The sequence below is a fragment of the Antechinus flavipes genome, chromosome 4, assembly GCF_016432865.1.
Source record: "Antechinus flavipes isolate AdamAnt ecotype Samford, QLD, Australia chromosome 4, AdamAnt_v2, whole genome shotgun sequence".
NCBI classification, from domain to species: domain Eukaryota; kingdom Metazoa; phylum Chordata; class Mammalia; order Dasyuromorphia; family Dasyuridae; genus Antechinus; species Antechinus flavipes.
In genome coordinates, this window is record NC_067401.1 from 257,176,707 (window position 1) to 257,201,323 (window position 24,617).

A 24,617-nucleotide genomic window follows, 5' to 3' on the forward strand; every position below is an offset into this window, starting at 1 on the left:
TCGAAAGAATATTCAATGAATTACTTAAAAACCTCTAGTTCTAATTCCAGACATAGAAAATTAGGTCTGTCATTTTTAAAACTTGGAAGAAAATCTGGCAAGAACATTTTTCTTTTTCTTTTTTTTTTTGATTCAAGCAGATTTGTTTATTTTTTAAAAAGCAGAATATTTTAAAAAGTTAATATTTTATTTCATTTTATTATTTTTTTCAAAATATATACATAAATAATTTTCAACATTCACCCTTATAAAACCTTGTGTTCTATTTTTTCCCTCCCTTCCCCTGACCTCCTCCCCTAGTTGGCAACCAATCCATGTTAAATATGTGTAATTCCTCTATATTTATTTCCATATTTTTCCATTATATTCCATAATATTCCATTATCTTTCCATAAATATTATACTACACAAGAAAAATCAGATCAAAAAGGAAAAAAATTTAGAAAGCAAACAAATAACAACAAAGAATGAAAATACTATGTTGTGGTCCACATTCAGTTCCCGCTGTGCTCTCTCGGAGTGCCAATGGCCTTCTTCATCACAAGACCATTGGAACTGATTTGAATCACCTCGTTGTTGAAAAGAGCCACACCCATCAGAATTGATCACTGTATAATCTTGCTGTTTCCAAGTATAATGATCTCCTGGTTCTGCTCATCTCACTCAACATCAGTTCGTGTAAATCTCTCCAGACCTCTCTGTATTCATCCAGCTGGTCATTTCTTACAGAACAATAATATTCCATAACATTCATATACCACAACTTGTTCAGCCATTCTCTAGTTCATGGGCATCCACTCAGTTTTCAGTTTCTGGCCACTACAAAAAGGCTCTGGCAAGAACATTTCAAAGAAAAATATTGAACAATTAGGATGACAGAAAGACATACGTGATTTTGGTGGGGACAGAGCTTCATCATCATTAGATAAAGCAGTGATATACAACTGGTTTACAAAAAATGAGTCTGATCTTTTTAATTAATCAGAAAATATTCCAGTATTCTTTTACTTTCTAGGGAAGGGTGAAAAAGCAATTTAATAGTAAGTATTTTAGAATATGGGCACTTTTCAAGGACATTTTATTTTTAGATTATATTAGAATATATGTTTAAAAGTCAGAGGGATGTGGTAAATAGAGAGCTTGCTTTAAAATAAGGAAGACTCTAGTTCAAAATCTGCTAGTGTCTCTAGTTGAGTGGCTTTCTACAAGGCATTTAACTTCTGCTTTTTCAGGTAACCCTATAGCAATTATAAAATCATAGATAGTTTGGTGGAGGGAATTCCTTTTATTGAGGAAATTACAGATGTATAAAATTCCATTTTCAGTCTCCCTATGGCTAGCCTTGGCAAACTTATGAATTAGGTAATTTATCATCAATTATCTTCAACTTCCCCCTTCCCTTTATGTTCTTCTCTCTTTTTTTCCTCCTTTCCTCCCTCCGCCTCCGCCTCCTTCTCTCTCTGTCTCTGTCTCTCTGTTTCTCCTATTCATTCTTTTCATTTAGGAGACCAATAACTTCATACTTTCCTTCTTTGTCCACTATCTGCCACAGTAGGTAGAGGGATATGGTGAAAAGTACATTACATTTAGAGTCAAAGGAGCTGGATTAGATTTTTTCCTACCACTTATTGGCTGTAAAGAAACTTCATTTCTTTAGGCTTCAGTTTATTCAGCCAACAAATAAGGGAGTCATACTAAATAAGGTTGTAATAAATAAGGGAGGTCTCTCTTTACTCTAAATTCTATCATCCTAGCAGCCTGTGCAGGCTATGCCAAAGCTGCCAGCACTCCTATGCTCCAGACTCTTTCCCTCTATGTTTTCCCTTCAAAATTGAGTCTTGTTTTCTCAGGGATTTGACATATGCTAAATCATGCTTGTTGACAATATTTCATAGTTGTTAATGATAGACTGGGGAAGTGGGATTAGGAGAGGAATGCTTGTTTTGAAATGGATGAAAGAAAAATTTTTTTTGAATACAATCCTGAATTAAGGAGAACTATAAGTAATGCTTTGCAATGTACAGTTAAGGAAAAAAAAGAAATAAAATACTGTGTACTCTCAGAATTTATTTTGTGATTAAAAATTAATTCAAACATAAACTGTTATATGGGGGACCAAAAATAAGACTAAGGTTACTCAGCATCTTACCCATAGGGGAGATCATAATATTTTTCCTTGAAATAGTGTCATTCTAAAGAAGCTGTTCAATTTTTCTTTGACATATATAGTTTAAAATGTAGCATAATTCTGGATTCTTTTGACATCGAAAGTCAGAAGGTATGAGGTTTATCTCCTAAGAAAAAATCTCCTGAGAGATTAGATTATAGCAATCTATATTTAGAACTGAAAGAGACCTCAGAAGCCATCTAATGTAATCTATTTTTTGTATAGGTTTTTCTTTTTTAGAATTATGATCTTGCAAGAAAGGGCATCTCCTTCCTCACATAAGCAGACAATCAATGAGAGGCCTAATTCCTTTATTTTTTAAAAATAGCATTTTATTTTTCCAAATACATGCAAAGATAATTTTCAACATCCATTTTTGTAAGACTTTGTGTTCCAACATTTTCTCCCTCCCTCCCTTACCACCCTCTTTCTTAAGACAGCAAGCAATCTGATATTGGTTAAACATAGGCAGTTCTTTAAAACACATTCCCATATTCATCATGCTATGCAAGAAAAATCAGATCAAAAGAGAAAAATGAGAAAGAAAAGAAAGCAAGCAAGCAAACAACAACCACAAGAAGTTGAAAATGCTATACTTTGCTTCATATTCAGTTGCCATAGTTTTCTCTCTGGATGTGGATAGCACATTCCATGACAAGTCTATTAGGATTGTCTTGAATCACCTCATTATTGAAAAAAGTCAAGTCCATCATAGTTGATCATCACACAATCTTGAGGTTATTGTGTACATTGTTCTCTTAGTTTTACTCACTTAGCATCAGTTCATATAAGTCTTTCTAGCCTTTTTTGAAATCAACCTGCTCATCATTTCTTATAGAATATAATATTCCCTTACATTCATATACCAGAACTTATCTAATCATGCTCCAGTTGATGGGCATCCACTCAATTTCCAGTCCTTGCCACTATAAAAAGGGACACTACAAACATTTTTGCACATGTGGGTCCTCCTCCTTTTGTGATTTCTTTGGGATATAAGCCCAGTAGAAACACTGCTGGATCAAAGAGTATGCACAGTTTGATAGCTTTTAGCCATAGTTCCAAATTGCTCTCTAGAAAACTAAATAGGGAACTACAAAAGAAATGGAACTTGGACCCAGAGCCTCAGACTCCAAATACATTGCTCTTTCTGGTACGCTACACTTTCTTAAAAGCCTTACTGAACTTTTACACAAAACATCAGACTGAAATAATGTTTAGAAATGGTTTCAGTTCTAGATAGAAAACTTTATCAGTGCTAGCCATGGAGAAAGATGCTGTGAATAAAAGATAATTGGACATAACCTGTGTCTGTGCCATAATTAAACAGAAAACAGAATAAGTATCAGAAGATGATGTACTGTATAGACTGCTCATTCATCTTTGGTGGCCAACCATTCACTCAACTCTCCCCTGTGGCTTCAAGAAGCTGTAGCATGTGCAGCTGGAAAAACCATCTTGGCAAAAAATATTGAACCAGGCTTCACACCCAATAATAAGTTAGGACAGTATATAGTCCAAGCACGTGAAGACTTCCCCTAATGGAATGAGTGGAAGAGAACAATCTGTTCCAACAACCATGAAGGCCATGGAAACAGATGCTGTGGAATGCTTAGAGCTTTGTTGGAAGACTGGAAGGTCATCCATTGCATCCTGGGCCATTGCTGGTCATCCTGACTTTTGCTATTAGACTTTGATGTTCTGACAGAGGGAGTTCATCTGATAGCTTCGCACAACTCTTCCTCTCTTAAATCCGATTCAAACAGAGATTATTGATTCTTTTCACTGGTACTCTTCCAAAACAAAGGACAAAAACAACAATAAAGTGTGAAAGGTAAGATTTGAACATAGATTTTATGACTCCAGAGCAAGTTCACTTTTTACTTTGGTTATTTTTACTTTGTAAACCTTGAAGTGTGTAAACCTGTCTTTAGGTACAGTTTTTGTTACTAGAGGGTAAATTATCTAGTTTCCCCTGTTTTACAGGCAGGCAGACAATTAGGAGATGGGATGCTTTGTGATATATAGTGCATATATTACAAAACTAGATTAGACCCTCCCTCTTGCAAAATTTATTCCATTTTCTCCTATTCCTCACAAAACCTTTCTCCTTAAAGCATTGTTGGTAGAATTGTGAATTGATCTAGTCGTTCTGAAGAACAATTTGGAACTATGCCCAAAGGGCATTAAAATTGTGCAGACTCTTTGCTTGCTATTGTAGTGAGGGGAGAGGTAAAGGAGGGAGGGAAAAAATTTGGCACTCAAAATTTTACAAAAATGAATGTTGAAAACTATCTTTACATACAATAGGAAAAATAAAAATACTATTGAGCAAAAAAGCTTGCCCCATTCTAAGACTTGTTGATTTCCAATTTTAAGAAAGATCTTGCCACTAGGTTCAAGTTGCAAAATGGTTACTGCAAGAATATGTGTTTCCTCCCAAACTTCCTTGTATTTAACTGTGGTATGTCTCTGTATGTAGATATGTATTTACTAGCTTTACAATTAGACTTTTTTTGTATGTGTGTATATTTATATACATAAATTTATCTTTCTCATTAAAATATAAACTCATTGGAAGTTGAAATAATTTTATTTTTTGTACTTGGATCTCTAGCACCTAGAGCAAGGTCTGGACCATACTAAATGCTTAATAAATATTTATTTGGTTTTTTCTCTGACAAGTAGGAGTACTACCTTCTTGTTCTGTTTTTATTTTATTTTTATTTTTGAGAAAGAATAGAAGTATGAATTGCAGAGATAGTGAAACAGTATGGCAGAAAGAATCGCAAAATTAGGTTGGAATGCGGAGCTATGACCAGGGAAATATGTTGACAACTGCTAGAGGCTTGAGCTTTTAGGAAAATGTTATCAGGAGAATCATGGAAGGAAGAATTTATATAGATGAAGAACTCTCAGCATCTTTTGTTAGAGTCTTACCCAGAGCACCAAATAAGTGACTGAAACTACAGGCTTCTGTAGGATAAATACTCACTACTCTGTGTTCTTCTCTATGTGAGTTTTATTGGTTTCCCTTAACTTGAACATATACATATCCATACTTTGAGCTTATGAGTCTGGGTACCTTTATAAGGGGAGTCGGTTACAAGACCATTAGAAACTGAATTTATCAGATAATCTGGGTAGGGAACTGAAAAGGCCCTCATAGTGTATCTATACTCTTCTTTTAAAGAGGGATTCTCTGTTGCAAGGTTTTAGCATAGACATGATAGTCACCTTGAAGGCTAAGGGTTATAAGCTTCTGACTTAAGACTGCAGACTTAAGATCTGGGTAATATATATAATAGTATTGGTTCCTATAGTTAAATAATATAGTTAAATAGTTAAATAAATTAATTTCAAACAGTTTTCATCTCTGACTAAATCAAATCAACAAACATTTATCAAATGTTTATTTCATGCAGACACTGTGTAATTATTCTCATCTTTGTCTTTATAAGGGACTTTGCTATAGTAAAACCCCTTATAATGCACCATTGCAGGATGTAAAGGACTTCATTTCCTAATTTATCAACTTACATGGTTAGATCTGGAAACCTCAGATTCATGAACTTGGAATTCCCCAGAAAAGGTTCAGCCTAAGGAAAGTATGAAAAAAGAGTTGTTTGAGACATCTTTATTTTATTTTATTTTATTTTTTTTAGTGGAAAGAAAAGAACAAGAAGAAGGCTAGATAAGTAGGACAGCCTTGGAAGCTATAGATTAACCTTACTATATACTTAAAAAGAAAAAAACATAGACAATAGACTTGCAGTTTCATGTAAAATCTTTTTCTCTTCCACTATGTAATGACCATTTTATTTGATGTTTCTTAGATTTAGAATAAACATGAAAATGAAAAAAAAATACCAAAACCAGAACATTTTAGTGTGGGATGTTGTATTTGCCTAAGGAAACACATTAGAGTTGGCAGAGTTGGCCCTATATTTGCTGCATCACTTTAAGTTATTCACAACTTCTCTGTGCCTTATTTTCTTCACTTATAAAATGTATTAATAATTATCAGACCCACTTCTCAGTACTGATATGTGGAATGCAATTAGATAATAGGTGCAAATGAATTTTGAGACATCTTAAGTGGTATGTAATTTTGAGATTATTTATCAAAACTTTAAACAGCCTATTTAAGACAATCAATATCTTTATTAATCATGATGCACATATTGTTTATCCATGATATGCTGTTGTACTATCTTTTTTATTTTTAATTTTAAAAATCTATTACTAATTTTGTTTTGACATAACAAATACTTCCCTAAAACATTACTTCCCATTTTCTTAGAAAATGGATATCAATTATTAACATACCCCTGTTTGATGTGAAAAAATGCACAATGAGGAATAAAGTTCTGGGGGTCAGAACTCCACCTCTGCAAAGAAGCAGGACAAGATATCTTTTTTTATCTTTTTCTTCAGTTAAAATTTGGTTACTGTAATTGGCAGTCATTATGTTTTTGTTCTTTCCATTTTCATTGTTCTGTTTATTGTAAGTATTGTTTTGTTTTTCTGCTTCTGCTTACCTCATTTGGCATCAGTTTGTGTAAGTCTTTGAATATTTATATCCTACTTATCTTTTCTTAGGCACAGTAATATTTCATTACATTCATGTGCCATAATTTCTTTACTCATTCCATAATTGTTGAGTGTATTGTTCTTTTACATTTATGTTGATACTACTGTAGTTTCTTTTTCCTGTCTTCTTTTCTCTTTGGTTTCATTCCCACCTCCCTCTTCCCCACCCCCCACTTCTTACTCAGAATGTTACATTTTTATTCTGACTCTGTCTTGGGAGGAAGAAGAAAAAAAACTAAAATAAAACAAATCGCATAAAAACAACTATATTTGTTTCACATATATCATTTCCCTGAATTTCCCCCCCCCCCCTTGTTGTTAAATATAGAACTCTAGATCTCAACTAAATCTTGGAATTTATTATTTCTGATAGTTGAATATTTTTCCACATCCATTAAAATTTTTTGTTTTTGGAGGAGTGCAATGACATATTTAATTGCTAATACCATTTTTGATGTCATTTATTTCCTTAATTAAAATTCCTTTGAGTGTTGGAGCCACTAACATCAAAAGGCACTCCCACAAAGACCCCTGAACCCCCTGTAGCAGCTTTGGTAGCCATTTAGGACAATATTGCAACTTGACCTTGTCCTTAATGGTTTTAGAACATGACCTGAAACTTCCAACTTTTCTTCTTGGATTGATAGCTTGGCTTTGTCAACTTGAACTTCGCCTCCCTTTTCCCCCCTTTTTTGGATGTGATTGACTTTTGGTTATATATTCCAGGACTCTGTATTGCCCAAACTCCATTTCAACATCTGATAACCAGTTCCTCGTGTCCTAAAATTCCTAATGGTAAGACAACTGGCAATATGTTTTACCAACCCCATACTTTAATACCTTTAATATTGACGATTTCCTTCCAGTTTTTTTGACTATAATAACATCTCAGAATATAGGTTCATTTAGATCTGATTCAATTCAATTGACTCCAATCCAGGAAACATTTGTTAAACATCACATATTTTTAAGATATGTAGCAGTTGGATATAACTGAGCTTGGAGTCTGGAGAGTTTGGATTCAAATTCTGCCTCTGACACATGCTACCTATGTGGCTGTGGCCAGATCATATAATTTTTTGGTCATCTGATTGCAACCTTTATTGCCTCAGACAACCTCTAAGACTCTAAATTGTAACTGAAGTGCACTGGTGGAAGGAAGTGCTACATCTGTCTTTTAGTGAATGAAATTATATGGCCTACCAAAATTATAAGTGGGGACCAAAAGATATGTCCACATAAACTCTGAAGCACTCTCATTCCAACTCACACTAATGAGTTCCTGTTTATTTTCAAACTTTATTATTGCTTTTATTTATTGTTAAAGTAGATGATTAACTTTTCTAGCATATCCTTTCAGCAACAGATTTCATGTCATTCTGCATTTTTTAGTGGATAATCTTTTTTCAAATATAAAAACAGCATTCATTTTCCCCATTTTTATGTGGCTCCCTGTTATTCTGTGAGTGATGATTAATACTTGTTATCCACTTGTTAATAGTTTGGCATCCATGTTTTTGTTGGTAATGATATGATCACATTTGTTCTTTTCATTAAGGTGTCCTACTTTTTTATTATTAGATTTATATCTTTGCATAGCTTAAGAAATTTATAATACCCTTGGTGTTTCTTGTATGTGGTAATATTATACAAATTTATCACTTTTAAGTAACTGGGTCAAAGCTTAGAATTGATTTTGAGAGCTTTTATCCACTCATGAATTTTGGTTGTTCTATTATATGTATTAAATTATACATACATATATGAATGCTTGGGCAACAAGATAGCACAGCAGATAGAGTGGCAGTCAGGAAGATTCATTATCATGAGTTCAAATGTAGCTTCAGACACTTACTAGCTGAATGATCCTGGGTAAGTCACTTAATCCTTTTTGCTCAGTTTCCTCATCTATAAAATGAGTTGGAGAAGGAAATAGCAAACAACTTCAGTGTTTTTGCTGAGAAAACCGCAAATGGGGTCATAAAGAGTTGGATATGACTGAAATTACTGAACAACAAAATGTACATACACATATATATCTGCATATTTGCATACACACTGTTGTTGTCCTTTCCTCCTAGTTCTCTTTATAGCGAAAAAGAACAAATCTAATCTCTTCCTCACATGTCTCACCTATAAATACCTAAATATAATTTATCATATTTCCCCCCCCCCTTTTTTTTCTCAAGCTGAACATTCACAGTTTTATCCACCCATATTTCTATGACATAGATTCAAGGTTGTTTTCTACTGCTCACTTTTCAGCTTACCTCTTAAACTCTGGTATGTAAAATTGAATATAATTCTCTAGATATAGTCTGACCAGGGAAGACTTCACAAAGATAATGGCCATTTTAGTCCAGAAAAATGTGCTGCTCTTAATTCAGCCCCAGGTTGTATTTTTGGCTTCCATGTCACAGTGTTGATTTGTATTGAATTCTCAGTTCTCTAAAATCATCATCTCTCTTTTACTCTCTACCCATGTCTCCTCCATCTTGTATTTAAGAGTGTAAGATTTTTTAAGCCTAAATATAAGACTTTGCATTTGTTCCTAACCTACTTTTTTTTTTTATTACAGCCAGTCCAATGTTCTTTCTGTCCTGTCAAGCTCTTTTTGAATCCTGTTTTTGTCATCTGTGATCTGACAGCATGCTACTTATGCCTTTTTCCAAGTCCTTAATAAAAATGTTAACTAACACAGATCCAGGTAGATCACAGACCTGTCACTCAACCTATCCCACATCCATATAATTGTACTAGTCTATGTTTTTCATAAGAATAGTTTGAGATACTTTATCAAATGCTTTGGTAAAATAAAGTAATTGCTGTCTACAATCCAGAAGTATCAAATTTAGCCTGCAAAGCTCCTAAAATATTATTAAGTTTTGGCTAGAAGCTGGAGAGCACAGAGGGCGGGCACAGGCACAGCATCTCAGAACTGGAAGAACCTCAGTTATCATCTGGTCCAACGCACATCTTAACAAGCATCTCCTCTACAATTAATCTTACAAGTGATCAACCAGCCTTTGTTTGAAATTCCCTAGTGAGGTGGGGAAATAGGACCTTTTAAGGCAATCCATTCCACCTTTCAACAGCTATCATTGTTAGGAAGATTTCTTCTTACATTAAGTCAGATAGATGACAGAATATCGGACTTGAAGTCAGAAGATCTGAGTTCAATTTCTGCCTCAGAAAATTACTACTTGTGGAACCTGTGGCGGTGTGACCATGGGCAAGTTACTTAACCTCTGCCTGCCTCAGTTTAAGGATCTGTAAAATGGGGATAATAATAGCACCTACCTCTCAAAGTGCTTGTAAGGGTAGAATGAGATAATATTTCTAAAGTATGTATGACCTTTAAAAGGTTATATTATATTTGTTATTACTAAGCCTAATCTCCTTTCCCTACAAGAGTATTTGTCAGGATTCCCATGCCAAGACAATCGCTCTCTTTTCAATCTTCTCTTTTTACTATTATGAGATACTTTGTTTTCTAGAATTAAGGTCCAAAAAGCTAGTTTTGTCCCAAGCTTGACATAACAACAAGCCTTTGGGCTTACTCTCTGAATGAACTTTGCTGCAACTAAATCACAGAACTGATAATCCCTGAGGGCAGGCAAACACCAGATAGTTCATCTCTCTCTGTCTCTGTCCCTGTCCCTGTCCCTATCTCTGTCCCTGTCTCTGTCCTTGTGTCTGAATTTGTCTGTCTCTCTGTGTCTGTCTGTCTCTTTCTCTCTGTCTCTTTCTCTCTGCCATTGCCTCTGCGCCTCTCTGTCTGTCTTCTCTCTGTCTGTCTGTCTTCTCCCTCTCTCTGTCTCTGTCTCTCTCTGTCTCTGTCTGTGTCTGTGTCTCTCTCTCTCTTTCTCTCTTTGTCTGTCTGTCTGTCTGTCTCTCTGTCTCTGTCTCTCTGTATCTCTGTCTCTCTCTTTCTCTGTCTCTGTCTCTCTCTCCATCTCTCTCTGTCTCTGTCTGTCTGTCTCTTTCTGTCTCTGTCTCTCTGCCTTTGCCTCTGTGCCTCTCCCCCCCCTCTCTCTTTCTGTCTTTCTGTCTTTCTGTCTCTGTCTCTGTCTTTGTTTCTCTCTTTCTCTCTGTCTCTCTCTGTCTCTCTCTCTCTGTCTCTGTCTCTCTGTCTCTGTCTCTCTGTCTCTCTCTTTCTCTGTTTGTCTGTCTCTGTCTCTCTCTCTGTCTCTGTCTCTTTCCTCACTCTCTTTCTCTGTCTGTCAGAGCTAAACAGAAGCTAAAAGCAAAAAGCATTATTTATTCTCTTGGAGGAGAGAAACTAGATATATGTGCCAGGACTCAAGGGGAGTCTATCTAGTTTCTCTCCTCCAAGAGAATAAAGAATGCCTTTTGCTTTTAGCTTCTGTTGGCTCTTTGATTTTTACTTATTGTTATTAGTTTGTTTTTCAGAATTAACAGTTGGGGTATTCCTTCTGTGAGTTCTTTTAGTATTTTTCAGAATTGAATGCAGTTGCATAACCTCTGTGACTCTTTGGTTATTCATTTTCAGGATTTCACATATTTGAAAAGTAAGCTCCTTGAAGGCAAGAAATATTTAGTTTTGTCTTTATAATCTTACTTCCAAGCTCAATGCTAGGAATATCTTATATGTTTAAAAAGTTCTTGTTGAATGAGTGAATAAATGAACAGATTAATCTACTACTACTAATTCTTCTCTCTGAAGCCAAAGAATAAAGAAGGACAAGAGAAAAGAAATCAGCAAAAATGATACATGAAAAAAATCTGTCATATACCACACCTGTGAATCTTACATCCCTGCAAAGTAGTGATGTGGGTGTCTTCTCATATTTCTCCTTTGGAGAGATATGTTATCTTGCAAGGTTTGCTTTTGATTGTTTTGTGGTTGTTCTCTCCATTTTTGACATTGTAGTCATTGTATTTATTCTTATCATGTGTCTGCTTACTTTGCTTCAGATCATATAAATCTTCTATTTTTTTCTTTCTAGTTTTTCTATGCTTATTACATTCCTAATTTGTTACAGTTCAGTAACATTCCATTACCTTCATGTACTACAATTTATTTAACCATTTCCCAATTAAGGGCTACTTTGTTTACAATTTTTTTGCTTCCACAAAAAAGTGTTGCTATAATTTAGTATTAATGGGAACTTTTAAGAAAAATAAATGGCCTCTTTAGAGCTTAAGTCAAGAGTCAGTAATCACCATTATTCTGGTACATAAATGCTATTTGATTTGATTTATATGATCTCTCTTCTGATTGCTTCTGTGATTTTTCTTTCATCAATGGAAAAGATAGTTGCTTTTTCCTCAGAGCATTCAGCTATCTTTGGAAGACCCTCAATTTCATTATTTATTTTTCTTCAAGAATACCAGTTTCCTTCTCCTTCCCTTCCTTTTTTTGTATAATATTCTGGTTTTTAACCTAGTGACAAAGGTCAAATTTCCCCTCTGTCACTTCAGATCATTTCACTAATTGAAATCCTATTTCTATTCCTTTAATAACATTTATTTCTCTCTGATACACTGGAATGTGATAAGACATTCCTAAAGTTCTTTCATTTTCTCTTCTTTAGTAGGAGATAGACTAACCTACACTTGGGACACATAATAGTCATGGTAGTTGATAGAAGACCTCCCTTACTTTTGATTTCCTATTGAATTCTGTCCCTTTTGTTTCACCAGATAAAATCTATTGTTATTTTATTCAGTTTTACGAAGATTTTTAATGCTGGTTAAAATTTAATAAAAATTAAATGGGAAATTTAAAATTAATTAAAACTTAGTGGAGAATTTCAATGTTAATCATATTATTATTTTATTAAGAGTGGATATTTCCCTAGTCCTTGAGTCAGAAGAACCTGGTTTCAAACACAGCCTCACATAACTTACTAGCTGTGTGACCCTGGGCAAGTCACTTAATCACTGATTGCTTACGACAAACAAATAAAACAAGAGTAGACATTTATGTGTTGGGTTTTCCTTGCCCAATTGTAGTCATTTAATATTATTTGTTAAAAATTTGAAGGTTAGTTAATATAAATACAGGAATGAAAATACCATATGTAAAATCAGGTTGGAAAGTAGAGCTCAGAGCAGGTTCTGATAAAATCCAGGCAAGAAGGAGAAAGGTTCAGTCATATCTTGGTATTCAGATAGTGGGACATAGGATTCTAGGCTGATATCCTGGGGAACAGAGGGACAGAAAGCCAGGCTTATAGTGACTGGGCGATTTAAAGCAAAACTCAATCTTGGAGATACTGGGTTCTATATTTCTAGAATTTGATATCTGGTCCTGAAGATTTTTTCTTAGGAAGTTCATTAATGGATATAGTTCAATTTCTTTTTCTAAAATGGAACCATTTAAGTAATATTTCCTCTTCTGTAAATCTGGACAATTTATATTTTTGTAAATAGTCATCCATTTCAGTTAGATTGTCATACTTGCTTCCTTACAGTTGAACAAAATAGCTCCTAATTATTGCTTTAATTTCTTTGTCATTGGTGGTGAGTTCATCCTTTTCATTTTTGATGCTGGTGATTTTGTTTTTTCTTTCTTTTTTTTCTCTAGTTAAATTAATCAAAAGCTTATCTATTTAGTTTTTTTTTCATAAAACCAATTCTTAGTTTTATTTATTAGTTCAATAGTTTTCTTAGTTTCAATTTTATTAATTTTTCCTTTGCGCTTCAGAATTTCTAATTTGATTTAATTGAGGGTTTTTGATTTGTTCTTTTTCTAGCTTTGTTAGTTACAAAAAGAACATTCTTGAGAAGAAAAGCCTTAAATAATTCCAGGCTTGCTAGGTGACTTTTAGGATTTCAAGACAAGAAAAAGATTCAGTCAAGTAGATTAAATTTGAAAGGGTCTAGAAATTGGAAATTCTAACAACCATGTCTCCAAAAGTTACTCTTATAGAAATATCATTTACTTTAATAATTATCTATTTTGGGACAATCTTGCATATACATCAGACATTTTAGTTGGGAGCTAATAATTGGGCTAATCATTTTGAGCTGCTTTGACTTGTTATCTTACATATTTTTACGATTTCTTTTTTCTTAAAACTGCATGTCTGAGACAGCATCTTGTCTAATTTGTTTACTTTTATCGATGAGTAAACTGAGTTTCAGAGAAGTACAGTGTTGTAAATATCAGAGTTATGATTCAAAATGAGTGTTTCCCAGGACAATCTGGTTCTTTCCCATTATAATAGGCTACCTAAGAGCTACACTGTATATTTGGACTATGAATTGGCAGATAGGATAGTATCTTCTAGGTTTCTATATTTCTAGAGATCTAGATTTTTATCATGGTGTCCTAGGAGTTGGTGTGGCAGTAATTATAGCTAAGAATGGAATTTCCTCTCTGGCCTTAATAAATTGTTGTAGTCAGATGAGTAAGGAAGATGAAGTCAAACTAACAGCAGAATGTCAGTATTCCAATAAGCCTAGAAATTAGTTCCTTTGTAATGGCTAAAAAGAAAGTCTTAAGAGTTTGACCATTAGAACTTTAGAAATGAGAATAGAAACCTGAGATTTAGTCCTTGTTTACTCTTCCTTTGAAATAAATTCCCAATAGAGTGATCTCTATTTTAATTAAAGCTCTAGATAATAATGTTATCTCCATATCCTAGCAAATAGGTTCAAGGTCAACGATTTTGTTATTTTTTCTAGTGAACAACTGAACACAACCAATATTTTCTGTAGCCTCTGTCCACACAAAAATTTTCTGTAATAAAAAACCACCCAGATTCTATGCTTTTTATGGGCATTTTTTTCAGCTGTAAATTCACTTTGAAAACTAAACTGCAGGAGGCTACTGAGCTTCAACTGAACGCTTTGCAGCATTTTTATTTGACTTTCATCAATTCTTTCCATTTTTCTTTACTCCTCCCCTTCAACTACTCAAACACTTGACAGAAAAAAAATCCTCACCACTTAGATTTCCAAACCACCCACTAAGACAAAATAACACTATATACTTCAAAAGGCCTGGGAGCTAAGGAGGAAAAGAGACAAATTGAAGGTTTTGCAGAATTCTTCCTTATTTCATCTATTTTTGTTATTTTCACCTGAGAGTGCAGTTTCTCTTTTTTTCCCAATTCTTAAAGATTAGAATGCTATTTTAAAAATCTGTGTATTGCACGATGCAGGATGGAAAAGATGTGGCTAGATTGTAGTTTTTAAGAAAATTATTATTGGATTTTCATTGGTTGCAATTTCAAAATGACTCAATAATGGTTGCCTGAGAGAGAAATAAATAAGATTTTAAGTTGCTGTAATACAAACAGCCACCTGATGGCATTAGCGAGCAAGGCAGGTTAAGGATTACTTTCTCCTTGTTGCAAAGGAACAGTAAAAATTTAAAAAAAAATAAAGAAAAGAAGAGAAAATTAGTGAGCTTCTCCTCTTGTGTCTTAAATAAGTTTGTGGAATATAAGAGGATTTCTCAAAAGGGACCTTGAGTCAAATGAAAGTCAGACCCTCATCTTTAGGTAAGAAATCCCTTTAATACACAAAATTCATAATCTTTGTGTGTGTGATAAATTCTTTTGGCAGTTTGAATGAATTCCATAAATTACATTTTTGATTGCATAAAATATATAGGATATTGAAATATAGTTATTGAGACATTTAAAAAAATGCATGGACCCCAGGTTAAAAATATCTGCTTTAATGAGTACCTGGCATAATAGAGAACCTCCTGATAGTTTTCAATGATTTCTTATAACACATAGGGCATTTTAATTGGATTCCTGGACAAAAAATTTTACCAATGGGTCCTTGCAACACAAAATTCATCTGAACATTCCTGAATTACGTAGGACATTCCAATGGAAGTTTTAACTCATTCCTTGCCAAGTCAAATAGACTATCTTAAAAAAAAATTGAACTTAGAAAAGTTCCCCAAAAGGGTTGGAGCTCTCTGAAAGTATATGCCCTTGGAGTTAATTAACCAAGAGGTCCAGGCCATTAGGCAAACTTTATCCTACAGTTCAGTTGTTTTTAGTTATATCTGACCCTTTGTGGCTCCATTGGCAAAGATACTGGAGTGGTTTGCCATCTCCTTCAGCTCATTTTATAGATTAGGAACTGAGGACTTGACACTGTATTTGAACTCATGAAAATAAAGCTTTCTTATTCCAAGTCCAGTGCTTTATCCATTGTACCACCTGATATACCTTTGGCAGATGCCCCAGGAGATTTAGTAATTTGTCCAAAGATAGAAGGCAGAATTTGAATCCAGGTCTTTTGACACCAGAGCCATTAGCCATTGCTCTTTCCAGTGATCTGTCGTATGACTTGAATCATGGTTGCTATCATCTCTAAAAAATTAAAGATGAGCATCATCTATAGGGCAAGGGGAAGGCATATTAGTGGATACAGTGAAATTGGTGCTAACACTAGAGTCAGAAAGAGCTGAACTTCAATTCTACCTTAGATACTACCTTAGATACCTTAGATAGCTATGTGAATTTAGGCAAGTTATTTAACCTCTCTGTGAGCCTCAAATTCCTCATCTGTAGGATGAGACAAATAATAATATTTGTCTTTGAGTGTTTTAATGTATTCGCCTGTCCCTTTCTCAAGGGACTTTGGTTCTAGCAGTAACTCATTTTTTGCTATAGTGTTAAACTTTGTAAGCTCATAATGTGTTTGCCATTGCTGGGAAATTACATTTTGCATCTCAACCCTTCCACATTTCATTCTTCATTGCTCTGTCTTTATTTTAAAGATTTATAAGCATTTGTCTCCTCCATTTAAATGTGAGATTCTCCATTATTTGAGAGACAATATTTTCCTATCCATCAATTGGCAAGGTTATGTCCAGTTTTTTTTTCAGAAGTGCAAGGCAGGAAAGGAAAAAGCATTTATTTATCACCTACTATAATTTTACTCCTACACTATGCTAAGTATTTGACAAATATTTTCTCATTTGAGTTTCATCAACACCATTCAACGTAAATTCTATTGTTATCCCATTTTTTCCAGTGGAGGAAAATGAAGGAGGAAAAAGAGTTAAGAGTCACATAGAGTCACACAGCCAGTGAGGTTTGAGGCTGGATTTAATCTCAGGTCTTCTAGAACCCAGCATTTTATTCACTGTGCCATCTCTGCATCTATGTATTAGGAGCTATTGAATTCTAATCTCCATACTTTCAAAAAAGCACTAAATGGGGGATACCACATCTTTGACTTTATGTGATGAGAGACATCATAGTAATAGATGGAAGAGGGGTTCTTGCTTTTTCTTTATTTAGTACATCCAGTCCTATCAGGTATCAATTCTGTTTATCATAAGTTTTCCTGTGATGCTCAAGTTGTTTTCATATGGCAGAGAAAACTGCAATGATAGGGCATTTTATGGCTTACAATAATATTTTCCTCATAATAACATTGTGAAGGAGGGAGTTCAAGATTCTCTATTCCCATTTTATAGATGGGAACTGAGCCCCAGAGAAATAATGCAAATTGTCCAATATTATATGGCCACTAAGTGATATAGAACTAGAATCCAAATCTTTTGACTCCATATGTAATGCTCCTTTCACTATGTATGGTGACTCAGCATAGAAGAAAAGAAGGGAGGGTTGGGATTACTTTTAGAAGGATTCTATTCAGTTCTGGGATTGTTCTTTGACCTTATTAAAGAAATGAGCCTCATAAATAAATGTGCTAGAATTTAGGGGAGAAATAAATTTAAGAAATAGAATCTGCTTCTGACTCATGTTTCCTGTTTTAGAGGATTGTTTATAAGGAAATGACTTTGTAAATTTTTATATGAACATAATTTATTATTAATATTGTTACAGTCATGAAATACATAGTTTATACTATTTGTAAAGAATGCAAACTAGTTAAAAACTAGGAAAAAAAATTTCAAGCCAGTTCTAATTGATTAAGAGTGCCCACTAAAATAATAGCAAAACTTGTTAAACAGTGAAATCTAATTCAAGCCAGTTATTCAGATACTCAGATGATTCCAACGATCTCCTCAAATGACTATTTAAATCGAGTGCTTATGGCTGCTCAACCATGTCTGCCTATTATCTGTGATTCTTGACAATTTCTTTCTATGCATTAGACATGGGGAGCTACTCAATATATTGGGGGGGCTTTCTCATTTTCTTTTGACATAAGAATGTTAGTAGAACATATAGGTATTCTTTGATTATCTCTTATTCTCTTTACATGTCCAGTTTGCTTCTCCTCTATCCACTAAAAAAGCCCCCAAATTCATTGTATATATAGTTTAGCAAAACAAATTCATATTTTATTTATACCCCAAACATATGCTTCAACCTGCATATTCTGAGTTCTCATCTTTATGTATGGAAGTGAATAGCACTGTGAGTCCTCTTAAACTGCCATCACACAATAATAAATGTTAATTGACATGTTGGTTGACTGACTGGCACAACTGACTGAGAGATATCGAATAATAAAAGATTCTACTGGACTTCCTGTTTATTGATTAAGCCATTTGATATGGTGAAACAAAAGGCTGCCTCAAAGATCCATTCTAACAACTTGTTTGTAGTATGTATACATCAAAATTAGGCAATGTTTCTTAAAATCTAGAATAACATTTGTTTTGTTTTGTTTTCCTTTCTTGTCTTTTTTCTATTCTGGTTTTTTTAATAAATAGTTTTTTTTTAAAAAAGCTAGAACAACAGACACAAAGTTATTCAGTTGGTTCCAAATCATGTAATTGATTTATCATTTAGTCTTCATTTCCCCAGGTTCTTTAAGAACCCTGTTATAAAAATAAATACAGTTTCTCATAGGATTGAATATTTAAAGTAGCAAAAAATAGACCTCAGAGGTCCATCTAGTCCAATCCCCTCCTTTGGCAGATGCACAAGGAGATTTAATGATTTGTCCAAAGTTGTATAGATAGTAGGCAGAATTTGAATCCAGATCTTTTGACTCAGAGCCATTTGCCATTGCTCTTTCCAGCGACTTATCCCATTAGAAGACTTGAATCATGATTGCTACCATCTCTAAAAAATTAAAGATGAGCATAATCTATAAGGCAAGGGGAAGGCATGTGGTGGGCATGAACAGACTATAACATAGTATAAACAAGGACTAAGAAGCAGAATCTTCACAGTAAAGGAGTAAAGGATGTCATCAGAGGATGGGTGAGCCAAGAAGATGGGCTTGAATCCTATGACAACAATAAAGGGTAACTGATGAATACCCTGCTTGGTCCACTGGCATCCTTTTAGTGTCAAGAGAATTCAAGGAAGACCTTTTACTGAACTTATGGGAGGACATGGAGCATTATTATCTATGTTGGGCAAGTATGACTGTGATCTGCCACAATGCTCATATTGATTCCTTGGATTCATTAGAATATTTGAGTCCATGCCAGAACCGAAACAGATTTCTTTCCGGAAGAGCTTTGGAAAATGAAAATTTCATCCCTGTTTTTATAAATTCTAAAATATCAAGTTAAGCCTTTATTCAAATAAGTTTGCCTTATAGGCAAAAACACACTCAAATATAACTCCTTTAAGATATACTCTTCATCAATAAATAACATCAATGCTCTTTACCAATGCAAATGAGTTTTAACATTAGTGGAAACAGTTTCAATGTGTTGATAAACTGCAACTTAATTAACAAGTTGCAAAAACCAAGTCAAATTTAATGAAAAAAATTATGCCAATGTCTATTTAGATCATTCCAATTTATACATCAGATCAAAATGTATTTGCCCAGATTTTCTTATGAAGATATTGCAATTATGAAAAACTTGTTGATGGCATTTTCTTTATGGAAATAAAATAATTCTAAGTACATAGTTGGAATTTATAATTCTAAAAAAGTGAGGCAATCTTACTAAATTTGGAATTTCTAAAGGCAACATTTCATAAAGTTTTTTATGATACCTTCCCTCACACCCTATCTTCTTTGCCTATTGACTTCCTAGCTGTCCTTCAAGCCCTAATTTAAATGCCTATTATGTTTCCTTCACTCTTCCCCAGACAAAATGAATCTATGACTCTGTAGAATTCTCATGACATTCAGTTTATGTTTCTTTTATGGTACTTGGTATTAAAGTCATTGGTGTACACAAAATATTCTGTTAGCTTTCAAAGTCTTTGAGATCAGGGGCCATATGTTTATGTAACTTTGTTCCTCCTTTCACACCTAGCATAGTGCCATAGTAATTGCTCAGATAAATATTTGTTGAATAAATATAATAATGATGATAAATATAAATATAATTGAATGAAGAAATATAAAAATGCTATTTTATAAACTTAGTTGAGATATATTCCCTTTCCTCAAGTTATCTCATATTTATTTTAAGTTTATTCTGTAGAAACATATTTCTCTGTCTCTGTTTCTATCTTTGTCTCTGTCTTTATCTCTGTCTCTCTGTCTCTTTGTCTCTGTCTTTTTATCTCTCTGTTTCTATCTCTTTCTGCTCTCTGTCTCTGTCTCTTTCTTGTCTCTCTCTGTCTCTGTTTCTGTTTCTCTTTCTCTATATGTAGTTTATATTGATTATGTGTTCCTGGTGACTATGCAAACTGATATGTCCAAGTCCTCAAGTTTTGAAAGTCAGGCCATTGATTTAGATTGATGACAGTTTTGTTCTCACACAGAATGACACACAGACTTTCAAAGGGCCCTCAGGAGTTCATCTAGTTTAATCTCTACCTGAAACTTACCTGTATATCTTTCTGAAAATATCAGTATTGGAGGATACCAGCAAAATCATATAGTTCTGAAAGACAAAAACCTCAAAACATGATTTTCTTCTACAATATCTCTCATAATTGTGAATTTAGCATTTGTTTTGAACATTCTCATTGACAGAACTCTATCACTAAATCTAGTTCTCACTTTGGGTCTGACATTCACTAGATCTGTGACTATTTAGAAGTCATGGACTCTGAGTCCCAGAACTCTAACCTATAAGTGGAGGATGATGACGTTTGTATAAGGTTTTTGAGAAAGAAATATGGTATCTGGCACATATTAAGCGCTCAGTAACTGCTCTTGCTATCTATCTGCCTGTACTTCCATAATCTATTTCTCTCTCTTAAGAGTCTTATAGAGGTAGCTAGGTGGTACAGGGAAAACAGAGCTGGACCTAGAGTCAGGAAGACCCTCAATTCAAAACTCAGTCACCTGTGTGATTATGGATAATTCATTTACATTTTGTTTGCCTTGGTTCCTATATCTATAAAATGGGGAAATAATGACACCTACTTCTTAGGGTTGTTGAGAGAATATTTGCAGAGCTCTTTGCAAGTATGAATTGCTATATAAACGTTATCTATAATCATCATCATCATCATTATTTTGGTTTGGATCTGTCTTTTCATTGGTATAAGAACTCCATGTATGGAAATGTCTTCCATTAATGATGGTAGTATTGCTGTAGTTTATATCCTGAGAGAATTTACATGGACAAAGGGAGATTATATAATTTAACTCATGGTCATACTGTTAATATGTATTAGAGACACACTTGAATTTGGACCCAGTCTTTCTATCTCCAAAGTGCTGGTGCACTGATCAGAATATGGTCCTATTGCCTTTTCTCGTAGGCCATCAGAAAATTTAACTTAATGTTTAGAGTCCTAGTCTCCTTGGCCAATGAAATCCTTTCTAATATCCTGAACCTATGAAAAAAAGGGAGAATAATATGTGTACTGATTATCTTTTGGGGTTACTGGATTAAAATGAGACAATGTATATATTGTGAGAATTATGGCTATAGGTGGGGCATGCAATTCTTATGCCCCCTAACTCTAGGGTTTAGGTTATTCAGTCATTTCATCACTCTTTGTAACTCCCTTTAGGATTTTTTTTTTTGGCAGATAGTGGAGTGGTTTACCATTTCCTTTTCTAACTCATTTTACAGAGAAGGGATAGAGGAAAAGAGTTAAGTAACTTGCCTAGGATCATACAGCTAGTAAGTGTCTGGGTCCAAATTTGAACTGTGAAAGATGTCTTCCTGATTCCAGACCTGGAATTCTTTCCATTATGTCAACTCATTGCTCAATTCTAATAACATAAGGCTGGATCTCCTGATATTCTCTTTTTACACTCTCTCAGTGATTTTATTGTCTCACATGTACCTTTTATCATCTTCATACTCTGAGATCTTGTTCTCTTCCTAGTCTTTTCCCCAAACTCTAAGTTCATATCACCAACTATGACATTTTGAATATATTGTGCTATGAACACGATCAACTTAACATGACTAAACTGAACTCACTTATTTTTTCTGCTCCAAACCCACCATTCTTCCAAATATTTCTATGGCTATCAAGGACACCACCACCTTTTTAGTCGTCCAGTTTCACAAACTTCATTTTATTCTTGACCCCTCATTCTTATTAATTTAATTTCTCTTATCTACTCAATTGTTCAGTTCATATATACTATGCTTCTACAAGATTCTCTCATCTATCTTCTCATCTCCATTTACACAGTCATTACACAGTTCAGACCCCCATCTTCTCTTACTATTGCATACAAATTATAATAGTCTCTTAATTGACAATCCTGTACCTACTCAAAGCCATTATTTTTAAAGATTATGTATTATGAGCAAATGGGATTTATGCCAGGAATGCAAGGATGGTTTAACTTCAAGAAAACTACTAACATAATTGATTACATACTCAATTAAAAATTAAAATAGAAATCTGAAATTTAATTAAGAGATGATGAAATTAAAAAAACCCATTAAATTAACAAATAAAACTAGCAGCTTGATAGTCTAAAAAAAAGCAATAAAATAGGGAAACTAATGGCTAATTTGATTGAAGAGGAAACTCAAATAATCAGTATAAAAATGAAAAAGAATTTATAAAAATGAAGTAAAGGATATTATTAAAAACTATTTTGCCCGATTCTGTAACTATAAAGCCAACAACTTATGTTAAATAAATGAATATTTTAAAAAATACTCCATTAACAGAACAAGAAATAGAGAATTTAATTAATTTCATTTCAGAGGAAGAAACGGAATAAGTAAAAAGAAGAACTTCTGAAGAAAGAAATTCCAGCATCAGATGGATTCAAAAGTGAATTCTATCAAGCATTAAAAAGACAACTAATTGCAATACAGCATTAATATTTGGAAAAAATAGAAAAAAGATGGTATTCTACCTTATATGATACAAACATGGCCTTGATACTTAAGTCAGGAAAAGTCAAAATGGAAAAATAAAGCAAAACTATAGATCAATATCACCAATAAACATTTGATATATTAGCAAAGAGTCTAAAGTAATATCACAAAGATTATACACTGTGAACAGGTTGGGATATAGTTTCATAAAACTGGTAAGTATGAAGAACACTCATTAGGATGGTAAGAATATATGAAAGACTTAGCTATTTGGATTTTAATATATGCTTCAAATTTTATCATTATAACAGTAGCCTTTAGCCTTAATTTTAAAATCACGGAGTCCTCTGGATGGGTAGTCTTCCATATAACAAACACAACAATTCAGTCTGACAGTGTAATAAACATTTCATATCATAGGACCTTTCCTTCCTTCCCCATATAATGACACTTGTGTTTCTTTAGATAATATATATAAGAAATAGATAAGTGAGTGGGGCTTCTTGGATTCCAAAGTGGTAAGAATGGTTCCCAGGTCTGGTTCCATGGCCTTGCCTAACATTAATGCATAGACGGCATCTGGGTACCACACAAAAAAAGGCTATGTCTTTCTCCATACATCTGAGGCCTCCAGGTGGGAGGACACTGTCCTCCCAGAAGTGTCTTATTGATACAGCAACATTTCTATCATTTATTAGGCTGTTATTGGTTGGTGTCAGGTCAGCATCCCAAATAAGAGGGATATGTCCAGGATACCATCGGATGGAGTATGTGAAGAATTGTTTACAGTTCTTCATTGCTCAAGGAAAACTTGTTATTGTCACAGTCTCTTTAGAGCTCAAGTAAAGAAAAGATAGTAAGTCATAAAATGATATTATCTCCTAGCCAGTTTAGTCTCCTCTGGATGAATTGTATTAATGGGACCTCCTCTTTACCTCTGATCAGAACTAGTGCTTACTAGAACCAAGTTTGTCCTGCTGTGGTTTTATGCTGGTAAGTATGAGGTAATTTTTCTCTTTGGATTGCAGTTGTTCAAGAAGAATTACTTAGATATTACACAAAAGACTATTATCTGTGGCTACCTAATCTGGTATAATGAAAGGTTTTGCTTCCTTCATAAGAGCAGTATAAAGACATGATGGCTTCACATTAACTTACCAGTGAAGTAGAGTTTTACATGGGAAAACATCAATAATTCTGCTGCTCCCTGTAGACAGATTGTGTGTTAGTAAATAAAGTAAAGTATGACCTTTTGGCCCTGTTTTTAATCAGAAAAATGATCTCGGTTTGGTGTGTGAGTTCCAGCAAATTACTTTCCCTCTTGGGGCTCAGTTTACAACTCTGTAAAGTGAGGGGGTTGGATTAGATTGAATCCTAAGCTTTGTAGTTCTGTGAAGTAGTCAATAAATCAGTAAGCATTTATGAAATGACTGCTATGTACCAGGCACTGTGCTGAAAGTTGGAGATACAAAAAGAGAAACTGATAGTCTTTACCCTTAAGGAACTCACAGTCTAATAAAGTGGTAACAGGGTTTGGTATCATGCTTATCAGAGATGTTTATAGCCATTAATATGTTAGGATTATTTGTTATAGATTTCATTTTCTTTAATATGAAACCATTTTTTGGTGGGTAGGATCTTCAACATGGAAATGGCCAAGCTAGTATTATTAAATCATTCATTCATTCACCAAGTGGTCTCAATGAGTGAACTGCCTTTGGTACTACCCAATTTCCACTTTATTTGATGGGTTTAATTCCAAGAGTTCTG